Raw genomic sequence first — 15,980 nt, 5'->3', positions numbered from 1 at the left:
CACAGTATCAAAGAAACTAAAGCAACAGTTTCAAGTAGTGTTGTCCAGTTAGCAGCATGATAGATTAGGGGGGCTGTAGATCAGAGACTGGTGGGTGTCAAGACAAATGCAAACTGAGCAACCGTTTTTATTTTGGGATTCACAGGTTATTGGTGGCTTTGAAAAAGTGCAATTTGAATAGAATGATCAGATCAAGAGTGAGGTGGGGGGTAAAGGAGTGAACCATGCTGAGATGGTGGAGATAACAAGTATGGGCAATTCGCCTCTGAAGTTTAACAACGAAGGGAAGAAGATAAATAATGATGAATAATGGTAAGCTTACAGACTACCAACACTTGTAGCTTAGCTAAGAAATGTTCCCTGCACAGACAAACAGTAGAAAATTATAAGATCTAGTGGTGGTGGTGGGGAATTTCAACCATATGCCTGCCTCTGTCCTATGGGTAAGGCACCTGTGAAGATGTTTCCACATGCTCATGGTTTCAAATTTTCCACCTTTATAGCTCCAACCATACAGCTTTAAGGAGGTCTGTTGCACCTGCATGTTCCTGGAAGTTCTGTTGGGGAAGAGGCTGGGGAAGGCAGGAGATGGAGGAACAGAATTTCTGTACTCCTGCTAGTGCATGGAGGTATCTTTTGAGGGGTTTTTTTTTTTTTTCCTTCAACTTTACAATATAACTTTAAATCTAGCCAAGATGGGAAATGGGTCTCCTGTCCCAAAGTTCGGATCATTCCTGCAGTACCCTTTTGTTAGGTGGGGAGTCTTAGAGGAATAAAAGGAAGATAGTATCAATATTTAGGTCCACTAAAACCACTTCTTTTGCCAATTGCTATTGAGAATGGGCTGAGAAGACACTGCTCAAAGTGACCACGTTGTATTTGCCTGAAAAACTGAAACCATCTTGATAGGAACCTAATTCTGCCTGGTGGGAAACAGCAAGCAGCACAGTTACCACTGCTGGGCAGAAACCTTTTCAGTAATTCAGCTGTATTTTATCTGTGACAATCTGTTCTCAAGTGCCAGGTCACAGACATCATGACTTGCAGAAGTAAACGAATCTTGGAGATGTGGTTCTAACACCCAGCCTTTCTTTTTTTTTAAGACAGAGTTTCGCTCTTGTTGCCCAGGCTGGTGTGCAATGGCGTGATCGCAGCTCACCACAACCCCTGCCTCCTGGGTTCAAGCAATTCGCCTGCCTTAGCCTCCTGAGTAGCTGGGATTACAGGCATGTGCCACCATGCCCAGCTAATTTTATTTTTTTGAGATGGAGTCTCGCTCTGTTACCAGGCTGGAGTGCGGTGGCGTGATCTCGGCTCACTGCAACCTCCGCCTCCTGGGTTCAAACAATTCTCTTGCCTCAGCCTCCTGAGCAGCTGAGACTACAGGTACGTGCCACCACGCCCAGGTCATTTTTCTATTTTTAGTAGAGACAGGGTTTTAACCACGTTGGCCAGGATGGTCTCGATCTCCTGACCTCATGATCTGCCCTCCTCAGCCTCCCAAAGTGCTGGGATTGCAGGCATGAGCCACTGTGCCTCGCCTAATTTTGTATTTTTAGTAGAGACAGGGTTTCTCCATGTTGGTCAGGCTGGTCTCGAACTCCCGACCTCAGGTGATCCACCCGCCTCGGCCTCCCAAAGTGTAGGGATTACAGGCATGAGCCACCACACCTGGCCAACACCCAGCCTTTCTGACTGCTGGACTGAAAATTTGAAATGCAGGCGACTTTCTCTTAGCACTTGTTTTTTGGGTGACCCTGCAGACAGCAGGAGCTGTGAAACATCCTAAACACAGCCATAGCAAATGGAAAAAGTCAAAGAAGTTTACCTTTGAGTATACATGCTCTGAGTTCACTGAGGATCACATTGCTCTTCCTTCTCCTTCAGAACATACATTGCCTCATTCTTGCTGATTTTGTTCTTGTATTTGAAAAAGTGCCCAGATATATTCATTCTTGAATTACAAATTGTTAACATTTCAGATGTTCTGTAAAGTTCTCCCTGAGGATATGAGAAAAGAAATGAATAGAGATGGGTGTTGAACTCCAAATATGAGTGTTCAACAAAAAACAAGTTGTAAATGGCTACCTCATCAGTAAATTGGTTTCCATGAAGCTACTTCAGTTTAGCTGACACCTCACTATATTAAATGTTTAGAGCTTCATCATTCCTACTTTGTCTAAATGAGAAGAAACTGAAGAAAGGAAAACTGGATTTCAGACTTGAAATCATACATAGACATACAGTCAAAGCTCATTATTTATGGATTCTGTATTTGTCAATTTGCCCACTTGTTAAAATTTATTTGTAATAATTGGTAAAATTTTATTTGCTTTAACTTCTTTTGCATATATGCCCAGAAGTGGAATTGCTATATCATGTGGTCATTTTATTTTAAATGTTTTTACAGACACCATAGTGTTTTTTGTGTCCACTGTACCATTTTACATTCCTACCAACAGGGTACAAGAAGGGCTTCAATTTTTCTGCATCCTCGCCAACACTTGTTATTTTCTGTATCTTTGATAATGGCCATCCTGGTGGGTGTGAGGTGGTATCTCATCATACTTTTGATTTGTATTTCCCTAATAATTTGTGACATAGAGCAACTTGTCATACGCTAATTTGGCATTGATGTATCTTCTTTGGAGAAATATTTATACAAATCCTTTGTCTATTAAATTAATTGGGTTGTTTGTCTTTGTTACTGAGTTGTAGGATTCACACTACAATGGTTCAAACTAAAGTCCATTTTTTTAAAAGCATGCTTCTTTTTTTGATTTTTAAATTTTTTTATGGATACGTAATAGTTGCACATATTTATGGGGTACATGGGACATTTTGATACAAGCATATAATGTGTAATGATCAAATCTGGGTAACTGGCATATCCATCACCTCAGACCTTTATCAGTTCTTTGAAGCTACTTCGAAGAGCTGGAACTTTGTCTTCCAGCTATTTTCATATATACAATAAATTATTGTTAACTAAGTTGCCCTATTATGCTATTGAACACTTATTCTTTCTATCTAACTATATTTTTGTATCCATTAATCAACTCCTCTTCATCCCCCCTCTCTCTGCTTCCCTTCTTAGCCTCTGATAACTATCATTCTCCTCTCTATGAACATGAGATCAATTTTTTAAATCCCACATGTAAGTGAGAATGTGATATTTGCCTCTCTGTGTCTCGCATATTTCTCACTTAACCTAATGCCTAGTTCTATCCATGTTGCTGCAAGTGACAGGATTTCATTTTTTATGGCTAAGTAATATTCCATTGTGTGTATATATAACACATATTCTTTATCCATTCATCTGGTGATGGGCACTTAGGATGATTCTGTATCTTGGCTATTGTGTGAATAGTGCTGCAGTAAACATGGGAGTACAGTGTATTATTCTGTTTTCATACTGATATAAAGAACTATCTGAGACGAGGTAATTTATGAAGAAAAGAGGTTTAATAGACTCACAGTTCCACAGGCTTAACAAGAAGCATGATTGGGAGGCCTCAGGAAATTTACAATCATGACAGAAGGTGAAGGGGAAGCAAGGCATGTCTTACATGGTGGCAGGAGAGAAAGAGCGAGGCGGGAAAGTGCCACACTTTTAAACCATCAGATCTTGTGAGAATTCACTCACTATCATGAGAACAGCATGGGGGAAATCCATCCCCATGATCCAGTCACCTCCCACCAGGCCCCTCCCCTGACAAGTGGGGATTATAATTTAACATGAGATTTGAGTGGGGACACAGAGCCAAACCATAACATACACATATCTGTTTTACACACTGATGTATTTTTGGATATATTAACATATGCAGCAGTGAGATTGCTGGATCATATGGTAGTTCTCTTCTTAGTTTTTTGAGGAACCTCCATACTGTTCTCCATAGTGGTTGTACTAATTTACATTCCCACCAACAGTGTACAAACATTCTCCTTTCTCTGCATCCTTGCCAGCATGTTACTTCCTATCTTTTTGTTAATAGCAGTTTTAACTGGTGTGAGATAGTATCTCATTGTGGTTTTTGATTTGCATTTCCCAGATGATTAATGATATTGAGCATTTTTTCATATACCTACTTGCCACTTGGATGTCTTTTGCCATTTTAATTTAATTCAGGTTTTTTTTTTTTAGCAGTTCTGTTTTTTATTTTTAAAAAATTTAAAAAATATTTGTTGGTATGTAGTTATGAGTTACATGAGATGTTTTAATGCAGGCATGCAGTACATAATAATCACATCAGGGTACCCAAACAGGGCATCCTCATTTGCCATTTTTAAATCAAACTATTTGTCTTTTGCTATTGAGTTGTTTGAGTTCTTTATATATTCTGGTTATTAATCCCTCGTCAGATGGATACTTTGCAAATGTTTTCTCCTGTGTTGTCTCTTCATTTGTTGCTTTCATCTCTATGCAGAAGCTTTTTAGCTCAGTGTAATCCCAATTGTTAATTTTTGCTTTGGTTGCCTATGCCTTTGAGGTCTTACTCAATGAATCTTTGTGCAGGCCAATGTCCTGAAGCATTTCCCCAATGTTTTCTTGTAGTAGTTTCATCAATTCAGATCTTACGTTTAATCTTTAATTCATTTTTATTTAATGTTTGTATATGGTGAAATATAGAGATCTGGTTTTTTTATTCTGTATATGGATATCCAGTTTTCCCAGCATCATTTATTGAAGAGACTGTTTTCGCCCCAGTGTATGTTCTTGGTGCCTTTGTTGAAAATTATTTGGTTATAAAAGTGTGAATTCATTTCTGGATTCTCTATTCTGTTCCATTGGTCTGTGTCTGTTTTAAACCTGTACCATACTATTTTAGTTATTATAGCTTTGTAGTATATTTTGAAATAAGGTAGTATGATGACTCCAGCTTTGTTCCTTTTGCTTAGTTTTTTCTTTGGCTATTCGGGATCTTTTGTGTTTCCATACGAATTTTAGCATTGCATTTTTTATTTCTCTGAAGAATGTCATTGGTATTTTGATAGGGATTTCATTGAATCTATAGATCACATTATGTAGTATGGGCACTTAACAATATTAATTATTTCAAACTATGAGCATGGAATATCCTTCCAATTTCTTTTTTTTTTTTTTTTTTTTTTTGAGGTGGAGTCTCACTCTCTCGCCCAGGCTGAAATGCAGTGGCTCGATCTCGGCTGACTGCAAGCTCCACCTCCCAGGTTCGCGCCGTTCTCCCACCTCAGCCTCCCAAGTAGCTGGGACTACAGGCACCCACTACCACACCAGGCTAATTTTTTTGTTTTTGTATTTTTAGTAGAGATGGGGTTTCACCATGTTAGCCAGGATGGTCTTGATCTCCTGACCTCGTGATCTGCCCGCCTCGGCTTCCCAAAATGCCGGGATTACAGGTGCGAGCCACCGCGCCCAGCCCAATTTCTTTCATTAGTGTTTTATAGTTTTCATTGTAGAGATCTTTTAATTCTTTGGTTAAATTTATTCCTAGGTGTTCTTTTTGTAGGTTTTGTAAACGAGATTACTTTCTAGATTTCTTTTCCAGATTGTTGGCTGTTGGCATATAGAAGTACTACTGATTTTTGTATGTTAATTTTGTATTCTGCAACCTTACTGAATTTATCAGTTCTAACAGTTTTGGTTTTTTATAGAGCCTTTAAGTTTTTCTAAATATAAGATAATGTCATCTGCAAACAAGTACAATTTGACTTCTTTCTTTTCAATTTGGATGCCCTTTATTTCCTTCTCTTGTCTAATTGCTCTATCTAGGACTTCCAGTACTATGTTGAATAAAAGTGGTGAAACTGGGCATCCTTGTCTTGTTCCAGAGCTTAAAGGAAAGGCTTTCAGTTTCCCCGGTTCAGTGTGATGCTATCTTTTGGTTTGGGTTTGTCATACACACATGGCTTTTATTGAGGCATGTTCCTTTTATGCCCAGTTTCTTGAGGATTTTTATCATAAAGGGATGTTGAATTTCATTGAATGCTTTTCGGGAGGCATCTGTTAAAACCATCATATGGTTTTTGTCTTTTATTCTATTAATGTGATGTATTGATTTGCATATGTTGAACCATTTTTGCATCCCTGGGGTGAATCCCACCTGATCATGGTAAATGATCATTTCAATGTGATGTTGACTGCAGTTTGATGGTATTTTGTTGAGGATTTTTGCATCTCTGTTTGTCTTTGGTTTTGGTATGAGGGTAATGAGGACCTTGTAGAATAAGTGTGGAAGTATTTCCTTCTTTCCAATTTGTTGGAACAGTTTGAGTAGGATTAGTATTAGTTTTTCTTTAAATGCTTGGTAGAATTCAGTGAAGTCATCAGGTTCTGGGCTTTCTCTAATGAGAGACTTTTTATTGCTACTTCAATTGTGTTACTTTTTATTTGTCTGTTCATGTTCTCTGTTTGTTCAATCTTGGTAGGTTGCATTGATGTAGGAGAGCAACCATTTCATCTAGGTTTTCCAATTTATTGTTGTACAGTTGTTCATAATAGTCTCTAATGAGCCTTTTTATTCCATGGTACCAGTTGTAATGCCTTCTTTTCTGTCTCTGATTTTATTTATTTGAGTCTTCTCTCTTTGTTTCTTAGCTTGGGTAAAGGTTTGTCAATTTTGTTTATCTTTTTAAAAAGCCAACTTTTAATTTCGTTAATCTTTGGTGGTTTATTGTCTCAATCTTATTTACTTATACTCTGATCTTTATTATTTGTCTCCATCTACTAATTTTGGGTTTGGTTTGTTCTTGTTTTTCTAGTTCTGTAAGAAAATGTTGATGAGATTGTGTAAACTAGAACTCTCATATATTACTGATGGGAGTGTAAAATGATACAACCACTTCTGAAAAATGTTTCATAGTTATTACAGAGTTTAACAGAGGCAAAATGTTGAGCTCATTTCTTTGCATTTCCCTTCTGTCTGAGATCTCCTCAGCCTGTAAGTTGGGCAAAAGTTCCACTCACTTTATGTTCCTCCAAATATCCACTTTCTGCTAGCTTTCTCAGTAGTTTTGCCCTGCGCTTCCTAAAAAACCAGTAGGTGTCTCAAAAGGAAAAGTGGTACAAAATGTCTAACTTGCTTCAATTTTATTTCTCTTCTCCCTTAAGATCATGGCCTCTCATGTCCTGGCTGCCTTGGTGGTCCTCTAAAGCCTTTAAACAAGTTTTAAAAATAACTTTTGTCCAACTGTTCTAGTTGTACTCAATGAGAAATTGGTCTGCTGGAAGCTAGTCCCTCAGAGCCAGAACTGAGAATTCTTCTTTAAACCCATACAAGCCAACCCGCATCAGGGCCTGACACTTATGTCCATCCTGAGATTTGGAGTGACTTCTTCCTGTATTGTTGCCCCAGAATGTTGTCTTGTTTCACAGGGCTTTGCAAAGGGCCTGTGTTAATCTGAGGTTGTTTCTTGGACATTTTCTACCTCCGTTCCAGCTGAAATCTACATTCATTACATCCTGGTTTTCATTCAGGCAGCTTTAGAAGGTATTGTTTCACTGGCTACCCACAGAGAGTTCATTAACCTAGTTAACTCTGTGATTTGTATTAGAGTAAAAAGGTGCCTTCACTAGGAAACAACCTAATGATTACTGCCTTCACTTGTCTACTAAATTGGATTTGTGTCTTCTCGCTTCTTGAATTTTAGCTAAACTAGCTGAATAATAAATGTGAGAACCCTATATGTAAGCATATGGAAGTCTCAGTATTCAGGGATGTGATTCTTTTAGTCCTCTCAAAAGGGGGAACAGTTAATAATAAATGCTTTTAAAACTCTATAGTAAATTTTGGCTAAACAGTGCAAATCGAGTATTACTAAACCTAATTGGAAGCCTCATGGAGGGGGAAGAAACCTCTTTTGTACAAACTTCTGCCGAGGATTGGAAAAGAGATTCGTTTTAAAGGCTTCCCAAGAGAGGATTGAAGACATAAAGTTCTTGATGTTTTGTTTTTTTCTCAACAGCTTACAAGAGCAGTGATTCCCAGGCTTTCTCAGCAATGTACCCCATTTCCTGACATTTACGGCTGAAGGTGAATTTTTCCTTTTGCAAGGAGAAAATTTTGGTGGAGAATCATCCAACAAGAAAAGGACCTGTGGCTATTAAGACAGGTAAGTCTTTTACGTAGAGTATGGAGAGGGAAGTAACTTATGGAAAAAATGTTAAGGAATGTTTCATTTGTTGTAAGTGGTATTCTAGAAATAGTATGTATTTTACTGAATATCAGGACAAGTGATCCTTGTCATCAGTGATCTTCTAATCCTAAATTGCATTCCCAACTCTTCTACTTACCAGCTGAGTCAACTTGGACAAGTGACTTAAATTCTCTGAACCCCAGTTATTTCATCTATAAAATAAAGTTTCATGGGAAAAGGTTTTGTAAATGGGAGAGGACATGTAATACAAAAATGTGGTTATCAGCCAGGTACAGTGGCTCAGACCTGTAATCCCAGCACTTTGGGAGGCCGAGGCAGGCGGATCACTTGAGGTCAGGAGTTCAAGACCAGCCTGGCTGACATGCTAAAACCCATCTCTACTAAAAATACAAAAGTCAATCAGGCGTGATAGTGGGCACCTGTAGTCCCAGCTACTCAGGAGGCTGAGGCAGGAGAATCGCTCGAACTTAGGAGGCAGAAGTTGCAGTGAGCCAAGTTTGTGCCACTGCACTCCAGCCTGGGCAATAGAGCGAGACTCCATCTCAAAAAAAAAAAAGGGTTATCATTGTTCATTGTTTTGTTGCTATTAGAAAATTCTATGGTAATGGCCTTGCGTCTCATGTTGCTTTTGAGTCACAGAGCTTGGTCCTGTGAGTTTGGGGAACTTTGTCTTCTGAGTGCTGGGAGTGGGAGGCATTCCTCATCTGCCTCCCGTGTAAAAATAACATCATATCAGCCGGGCGTGTTGGCTCACGTCTGTAATCTCAGCACTTTGGGAGGCCAAGGTGAGCAAATCACAAGGTCAGGAGTTCAAGACCAGGCTGGCCAACATGGTGAAACCCCATCTCTACTAAAAATACAAAAACTTAGCTGGGTGTGGTAGCAGGTGCCTGTAATCCCAGCTACTCGGGAAGCTGAGGCAGGAGAATCGCTTGAACCTGGGAGGCAGAGGTTGCAGTGAGCCGAGATCTCGCCACTGTACTCCAGCCTGGGTGACAGTGCAAGACTCTGTCTCTAAATAAATAAATAAATAAATAAATGGCATCATATCATTCTTTTGGCTGCAGATATCTGCCACTTAATTTTTGTAAGTTGTGGCAAGGGATGGAAGTTAAATATAAGATCAAAGGAAATAAAATAACAACTACCTATCAACAATGACCTATTATGATAACTACCTGTTAATAAAAACTACTCATTAGTTGTCTTAGTTGCTATGATAAGCATTGTATTGAGTATTTGGTTACTTTATTTCATTAAATTCACATACCAAGCTTTGTAAGATGAGTGTTACTTCTACCATGAGAATTCTCTTGGATTGACAGCACCCCTTAGGGAGTAACTTAAAGAAGATAAAAGTCAGTCTGATTTCTTGTAATTTGAGAGGTTTTATTAGATGGTGGGAGTTTGAAGCTTTTAATTTTTTTCTAATGTTTTACAGTGAACACATACAGCTTCTGTAATAATTAAAGTGGTCATTTGAAAATGCATGATGGATTTTTAGAAAATTTTTTCTTAAGCACCTACAGTGAACTAGGTACTGTTTTGGAAGTTTGTTCACATCAGTGCATGGAGCTTCATGTTCTAGCATGAGTAAAGATGATAAATACTGCACATAATAAACACGTTACTAGGATATTAGAATCCACTGAGAACATGGAGAAAAGAAAAAGTAAAGTAGAGCAAGGGAGGTTTCTTAGTGGGCTGGGAGTGCAAATTGCAGAATGGGCCTCATTGAGGAAAGGCAGGAAGTCAAGAGTTGGCTCTGGGCCTGTTCCAAGTAGAGGAAGCAGTGGGTGCAAAGGCCCTAAGGAGGGAATGCAGCTGGGGTGTTCTAGCCACAGCCAGGAGCCAGTGCTGGAGCAGAGTGACTGGGAAGGTCAGATCCACAGGAAATGAGGACACTTTTGGTTTAGATGCATAAGATAGGTTGCTTTGTTTTCTTCCTATCTACTTGATTTGTTCTGTTTCCTCTACAGTTAAAGTACACTTACACCCTCCACCCAACACACACAAAAAATACATACATTAGGCCTCTAGCACCATATTAATGTACTAGGAGTGCCATAAGAAATTAGGCAAACAGAGCTTAAAACAACAGAAGTGTATTGTTTCACAGGTCTGTAGGCTAGAAGTTCAAAATCAAGTTAGGGCCATGCTCCCTGTGAGACACGTCAGAGGGAAACCTTCCTTGGCTCTTCCTGGCTTCTGGTGGTTGTCGGCAACCTTCGGCGTTCCTGGGCCGCAGCGGCATCCCTTCAGTCTCTGCCTTTGTCGTCACCTGGCATTCTCACTGTGTGTCTGTGTCTTCACATGGCTGTCTTTCCTCTTCTTATAAGGACACTAGATATATTGGACCAAGGACCCACCCTACTTCGATGTGACCTCATCTTAAACTAATTACATCTGCAACAACCCTGCTTCCAAATAAGTTCAAAGTCAGTGGTACTGCGGGGTCAGGACTTCAGCTTACTTTTTGGGGGATACAATTCAAACCATCACAACTACCTTAAATAATAAGTATTAGATACTACTATTCCCATCTCACAAGTGGAGAAACAGGCTCAGAAAACTCAGATAACTTGCTCAAGATCAGAGTCAGTAATCAAAACAGCCAGGTCGGCTCAACGCGATGGCTCACACCTGTAATCCCAGCACTTTGGGAGGCTGAGGCAGGTGAATCACTTGAGCCGAAGAGTTCGAAACCAGCCTGGGTCACATGGCAAAATCCTGTCTCTACAAAAATCACAAAAAATTAGCTGGGCATGGTGGTGTGTGCCTGTGATGCCAGCTACCCGAGAGGCTGAGGTGGGAGGATCATCGGTGTGATTTCTCCATGCCGCTTATATGCTACTAGGGGCCATGATATCAGGCTGGAGCTGACAAGGCACTGCCCTGATCCAGGGTAGGGATTGCACATATACGATGTTGCAGTCCCTGTCCAAATTGCTTAACTCCGAAAGAGCTCACAATTGATATTCTACCTTAGCTTTCCTATCAGAAGCCACTCCTCCTTCTAGCATGACAGACATAGGAAATAGATGCTTTTTTCCTCTTTTAGGAAGTTTTCCAGGGAAGTAATACTGTAATTTTAAAAACATATGTAGAATATTTTGTGACAGAATTAAATGATTTTTTCTCATACAACATAGAAAAAAAAAGTGTGTGTGTGTGTGTGTGTGTGTGTGTATGATTCCCTGAGTCTGTTGGTTTCTTGCAATGGAATTGGGGATTTTGGCCGGGCACGGTGGCTCACACCTGTAATCTCAGCACTTTGGGAGGCCAAGGAGGGCGGATCACCTGAGGTCAGGAGTTCGAGACCAGCCTGATCAACATGGAGAAACCCCGTCTGTACTAAACATATAAAAATTAGTTGGGCGTGGTGGCACATGCCTGTATTCCCAGCTACTTGGGAGGCTGAGGCAGGAGAATCGCTTGAACCCAGGAGGCGGAGGTTGCGGTGAGCCAAGATTGTGCTGTTGCACTCCAGTCTGGGCGACAAGAGCAAAACTCCGTCTCAAAAAATAAAATGAAAAGAATTAGGGGATTTTGAAAGCCTTGAATATATTTTGGCTTTTCATTACGTTTAAAGATTCCCTCCTAACATGCAGCCGTCTAGCCATTTGTTTTCCTTGGCCTGCAGCCGCATCACTGCAGTCAACTCCAGAGCCTTATTTTAGGCATGGTCTTGAGGGCTGCACCCTAGAGAAGGAAAGCTACACCAAAACAGAGCTGAGCACGTTTCCGTGCCTGCACAGGCACATGGTGTAGAGGGACATCCTGGGTTAGGCTGAAGGTAGAAGAAGCGACCACTGTCGGTCATGCTAGAGAAATGTCTAAATCCTGGTCAAAGAAAGCAAGTGCTCAAAGCTAAGTGTTGTGTTAAGTCTGGGAGGTGAGACAAAGCCATAGTAGGAAAACCATGCCTGACCTCAAACTGGGAAGATTCAAGGTTTATCATGAAGTAGAGCATGAGGCAAGGTGAGTGGTTTGGAGGTTGATTGTGAGGGCTTCGGGGGCCTGTTTGTCCATGGCTCTGACTGTGCCATGTTGGGGTGAAAGGAAAAGTTGTCAGGTGAGACTGGGCAGCCCCCATCTGCTTTTCCTCAGTTTGCATTCAGCCATGTTTTTGTTTACATGGCTTGTAGTTTCCTTTCAAGCTCCTTTTTTTTAACCTCTGTTCTAAATGTGTTTTTATTCCCTCTAAGCTTTTGGGCTTTTCTTTGCACTTAACAGCAGATTGCTTTGGATCTTCATCTTGGTAAAAAGAAGGGGGAAAAAAGCTGCCTCTCCTCTAAAGATCCTCCTGCTCTCTGTTAACATTTCTTTCTTTTTTCTTTTTCCCCCAAGACAGAGTCCTCTCTGTTGCCCAGGCTGGAGTGTAATGGCGCGATCTCCGCTCACTGCAACCTCCACCTCCCAGGTTCAAGTGATTCTCGTGCCTCAGCCTCCTGAGTAGCTGGGACTACAGGCATGTGCCACCATGCCCAGTTAATTTTTGTATTTTTAGTAGAGATGGGGTTTCATCATGTTGGCCACATTGGTCTCAAATTCCTGGCCTCAGGTGATCCACTTACCTCAGCCTCCCAAAGTGCTGGGTTTATAGGCGTGAGCCACACCTGGCCAACATTTATTTTCTTTGTCCTGGAAGTGTGTGGAAATGGCAAGGTCATCATATTCTTCTAGTGAATTAAAACAACCCTTAGTCTTTGTCTGATGTCACCGCCACCAAATGCCACTCCTGGGACATACCTCCGTCACACAGGTCTGGTTGGGGTTCTAGAGTCTAGTTAACACAGGTCTCCTCGATTGCCTTTTGGTTATCTAGCTGGCACTTTGTAGCTGCAGATAAATAGTTGCTGCTCTTGCTACTACTGCAGCTGTTGATTGTGAAGTTAGACTACATGGGCCAGGCAAATCTGGGATCATTGGTTTGAATTACTTCTCTGCTACCAACATTCCGGTAAGTACTCGGCTTTTCACAGGAAAGTCCTGAAGATGACTGATACTAGAATTTAAAGACTTATTTAATCCCTCTTATCACTATGGAATGGAAACAGGATCCTCCTTTTTCCCCAATAGTGGTAGATTGTTGAGCAATGAGAAATAATTAGTCCTTTAATTATAACACTTTTTAAAATATTCAGGTGAAATTCACATTGCATGAAATTAAACATTTTAAAGTGAACAATTTAGTGGCATTTAGTATATTCACACTGTTTTGCAACCATCACCTCCATCTCTTTCCAAAACATTTTCATCACCCCAGAATAAAACACTGTACCCATTAAGCAGTTACTCCCCATTTCCCCCTCCCATCAGCCACTGGCAACCACCAATCTTTCTGTCTCTATGAATTTATCTTTTCTAGATATTTTATATAAATGAAATTGTACAATCTGTGATGTTTTGTGACTGGTAAAATGTTTCATTGTTATTACCAATCATTTATTTTTTTCAATCTTCTCCTGTCATTATGCTGGGAGAGCTGGGGTGCTATGGGAATATTAATATCTTTCTAATTAGGACCTCCAAAAAGAAAACCCCTTCAGAACACCTGCTTCACTTTAGTTGCTGGTGGGCTTCTCTTCATGAGACGGGTAGCAGTTTCGAATTTAGCTACTTAATCTGCAAGGATATGGAAAATTTGACTTTACCTTATTTCACTTCCATCATGGGGCTCAATCCCCCGGGCACCCTCTCTCCCTACCCCTGACTTATATCATTGTTCTAGTGGTCTGAACTCCAGTTTATCCCATCATCCAGATGAACCTGTAATTGATATTTTGGCATTGGGATAGCTAGAGATTATATTGCTAGCCTAGGCAACAAAGCAGTCTCTCCCAAGGGAGTTAAACGATACTAGCCATTGAAGATGAAAATTTGAGGAATACTTTACACTGTCATCTCTTGGGAAGGCTGATCACACCCATCCCTCCTTTCTTCTGTCCTTGGTGAAATAAAGGCTGCTCCGGGAGGGCTCTGGGATGCAGACAGCAGAGGCTTGAAATAAGATTCCTCTCTCCATCTGCCAGACGTAACCCAAGATGAGTTGCACAGATGAAGCTGGCAGAGAAATGGGAAACTGGATGGCAAACGAGGTTCTGAGGGGACCGAAATTCTAGTTAAATACTTTTGTGATGGTAGAAGAGCTCTTGGTCTAATAATACAGAACTTAAGAATTAGGTTGGTGTAGTGCTAGTGGTTCAGCAAATGCAACCTCTCTGCAAGTCTCTTTTCTGTAGACTTCCTGGGAGTGTAGTGTTATGAACAGGTGCCATGGAACCACAGTTAAACACAGGACAAACGATGACTTGTCTCCATCAAATATGATTATTGTATACTGTACTATATGCTAGGGAGGACTGAATCATCAACTCTGTGCTTTAAGATATCTGTTCCGGGAGCTTGAAAACAGCAACTTTAGAGTAACTAGTTTGACAAGCAATAGCAGAGAGATGAGGATGGGGTAGGAGCGTTTTGTTGATTCCTTTCCTCTTCACTCCCTCCATTAACATGCATGGAACTTTTTACATGCCAGACATTGTGCTGAGAGGTGAGGATATGAAGTAATCATACTGTTCAGGAGTTCATGGTCACTTCCTCCTTCCTGTCACATCTCCGTTGCCTCAGGTTCTCCTGCTCTTAACAGAGAACTGTAAGTAGTTGTATCTTGTCTGTCCTCCATGATAGGAAGTAGCTTCTAAAAGCCAGGGTGCCAGGCACAGTGGCCCATGCTTGTAATCCCAGCACTTTGGGAGGCCATCATGGGAAGATTGCATGAGCCCAGGAGTTCAAGACTAGCCTGAGCAACATAGTGAGACCTCATCTCTAACCACAAATTTTTAGAAAATTAGCCAGGCATGATGGCGCACCCCTACAGTCCCAGCTACTCACAGGGAGACTGGAGTGGGAGGATGGCTTGAGCTTAGAGGGTTGAGCCTGCAGTGAGCCATGATCATGCCACTGCACTCCAGCCTGGGCAACAGAACAAGACCCTATCAAGAAAACAAAAACAAAAATAAACAAACAAAAAAACCCAGAGCCTCTGAATTTGCCATTGAACCTTTGAATCTAGCATTGCCCTAGCAAATACTTAGTGCATTGCAATAGGAATTGAACTTTATCAAATTGAATTCAGATATGTAAACAGATAACTGGGTAAAGTGTGATTAGTGATATTTGAGAGAGTTTTGTACAGAGTGCTAGGGAACACAAAGGGCAGCGTAAACAACGGCCACAGGGGCCTCCCAGAGGTGTCATTTGAGCTGTCTTGAAAGATGAGAAGGTGTTTGCCAGACACACACAATCTCCACAGGTCACACTTACATGAACATGTTTCTTAGGAGAGGCCCTTGGATCCTCTAAATCCTGTCCTTTCTTTCGTTTATGTAACTTTAGAAAAATGAATGTTTGATTCACCACAGCTTTGGATCAAGCCTACAGACAGTACAGGCTTTTCTTCTAGCAAACAATCATGTTAGTAAATCTCGGGGATGAAGTCAAAAAATACCCCCAACCAACCAACCAAACAAACAAACAAACAAAAGCTACTGAATTTATTACCCCTATTTACAATGCCCATTTTAATCTTTTTCCTTATTAAAATAAATAATTTTTTTTCTTCTAAATTGGCCCAAGTGAAGCCAAGATTTCATTCCCATGATCCTTTCATCATTTCAACAGACACACGCTGAATGCCTGCCATGGATAAGTCACAAAGAACAAACAGCAAGACAGTTTCTGCTCCCACGGAGACCAAAAATTGACACCAAACAGAAAGCTAAAGTCAGCACGGAAAGTGTGCTCCACTAGTGTTTACTGTTAAAGCATAATCTATT

At 40.7% G+C, this 15,980-nt stretch overlaps 1 protein-coding gene across 2 annotated transcripts in view; it reads left to right on the top strand.

The window, feature by feature from the left end:
• The window catches only part of CRACD (capping protein inhibiting regulator of actin dynamics), a 280,879-nt gene that overhangs the window by 123,978 nt on the left and 140,921 nt on the right, over positions 1-15,980 (top strand). For both annotated transcript variants that reach the window (XM_015450441.3, XM_005555241.4), the window contains exon 2: positions 7,948-8,094. The gene's annotated coding sequence lies outside the window, so the exon portion shown is untranslated. The remainder of the gene's footprint in view (positions 1-7,947; positions 8,095-15,980) is intronic.

This window comes from Macaca fascicularis, chromosome 5, assembly GCF_037993035.2.
Source record: "Macaca fascicularis isolate 582-1 chromosome 5, T2T-MFA8v1.1".
NCBI classification, from domain to species: Eukaryota; Metazoa; Chordata; class Mammalia; order Primates; family Cercopithecidae; genus Macaca; species Macaca fascicularis.
Note: the sequence above shows the minus strand (reverse complement) of the source record. Positions and strands in the feature narration are given on the sequence as shown.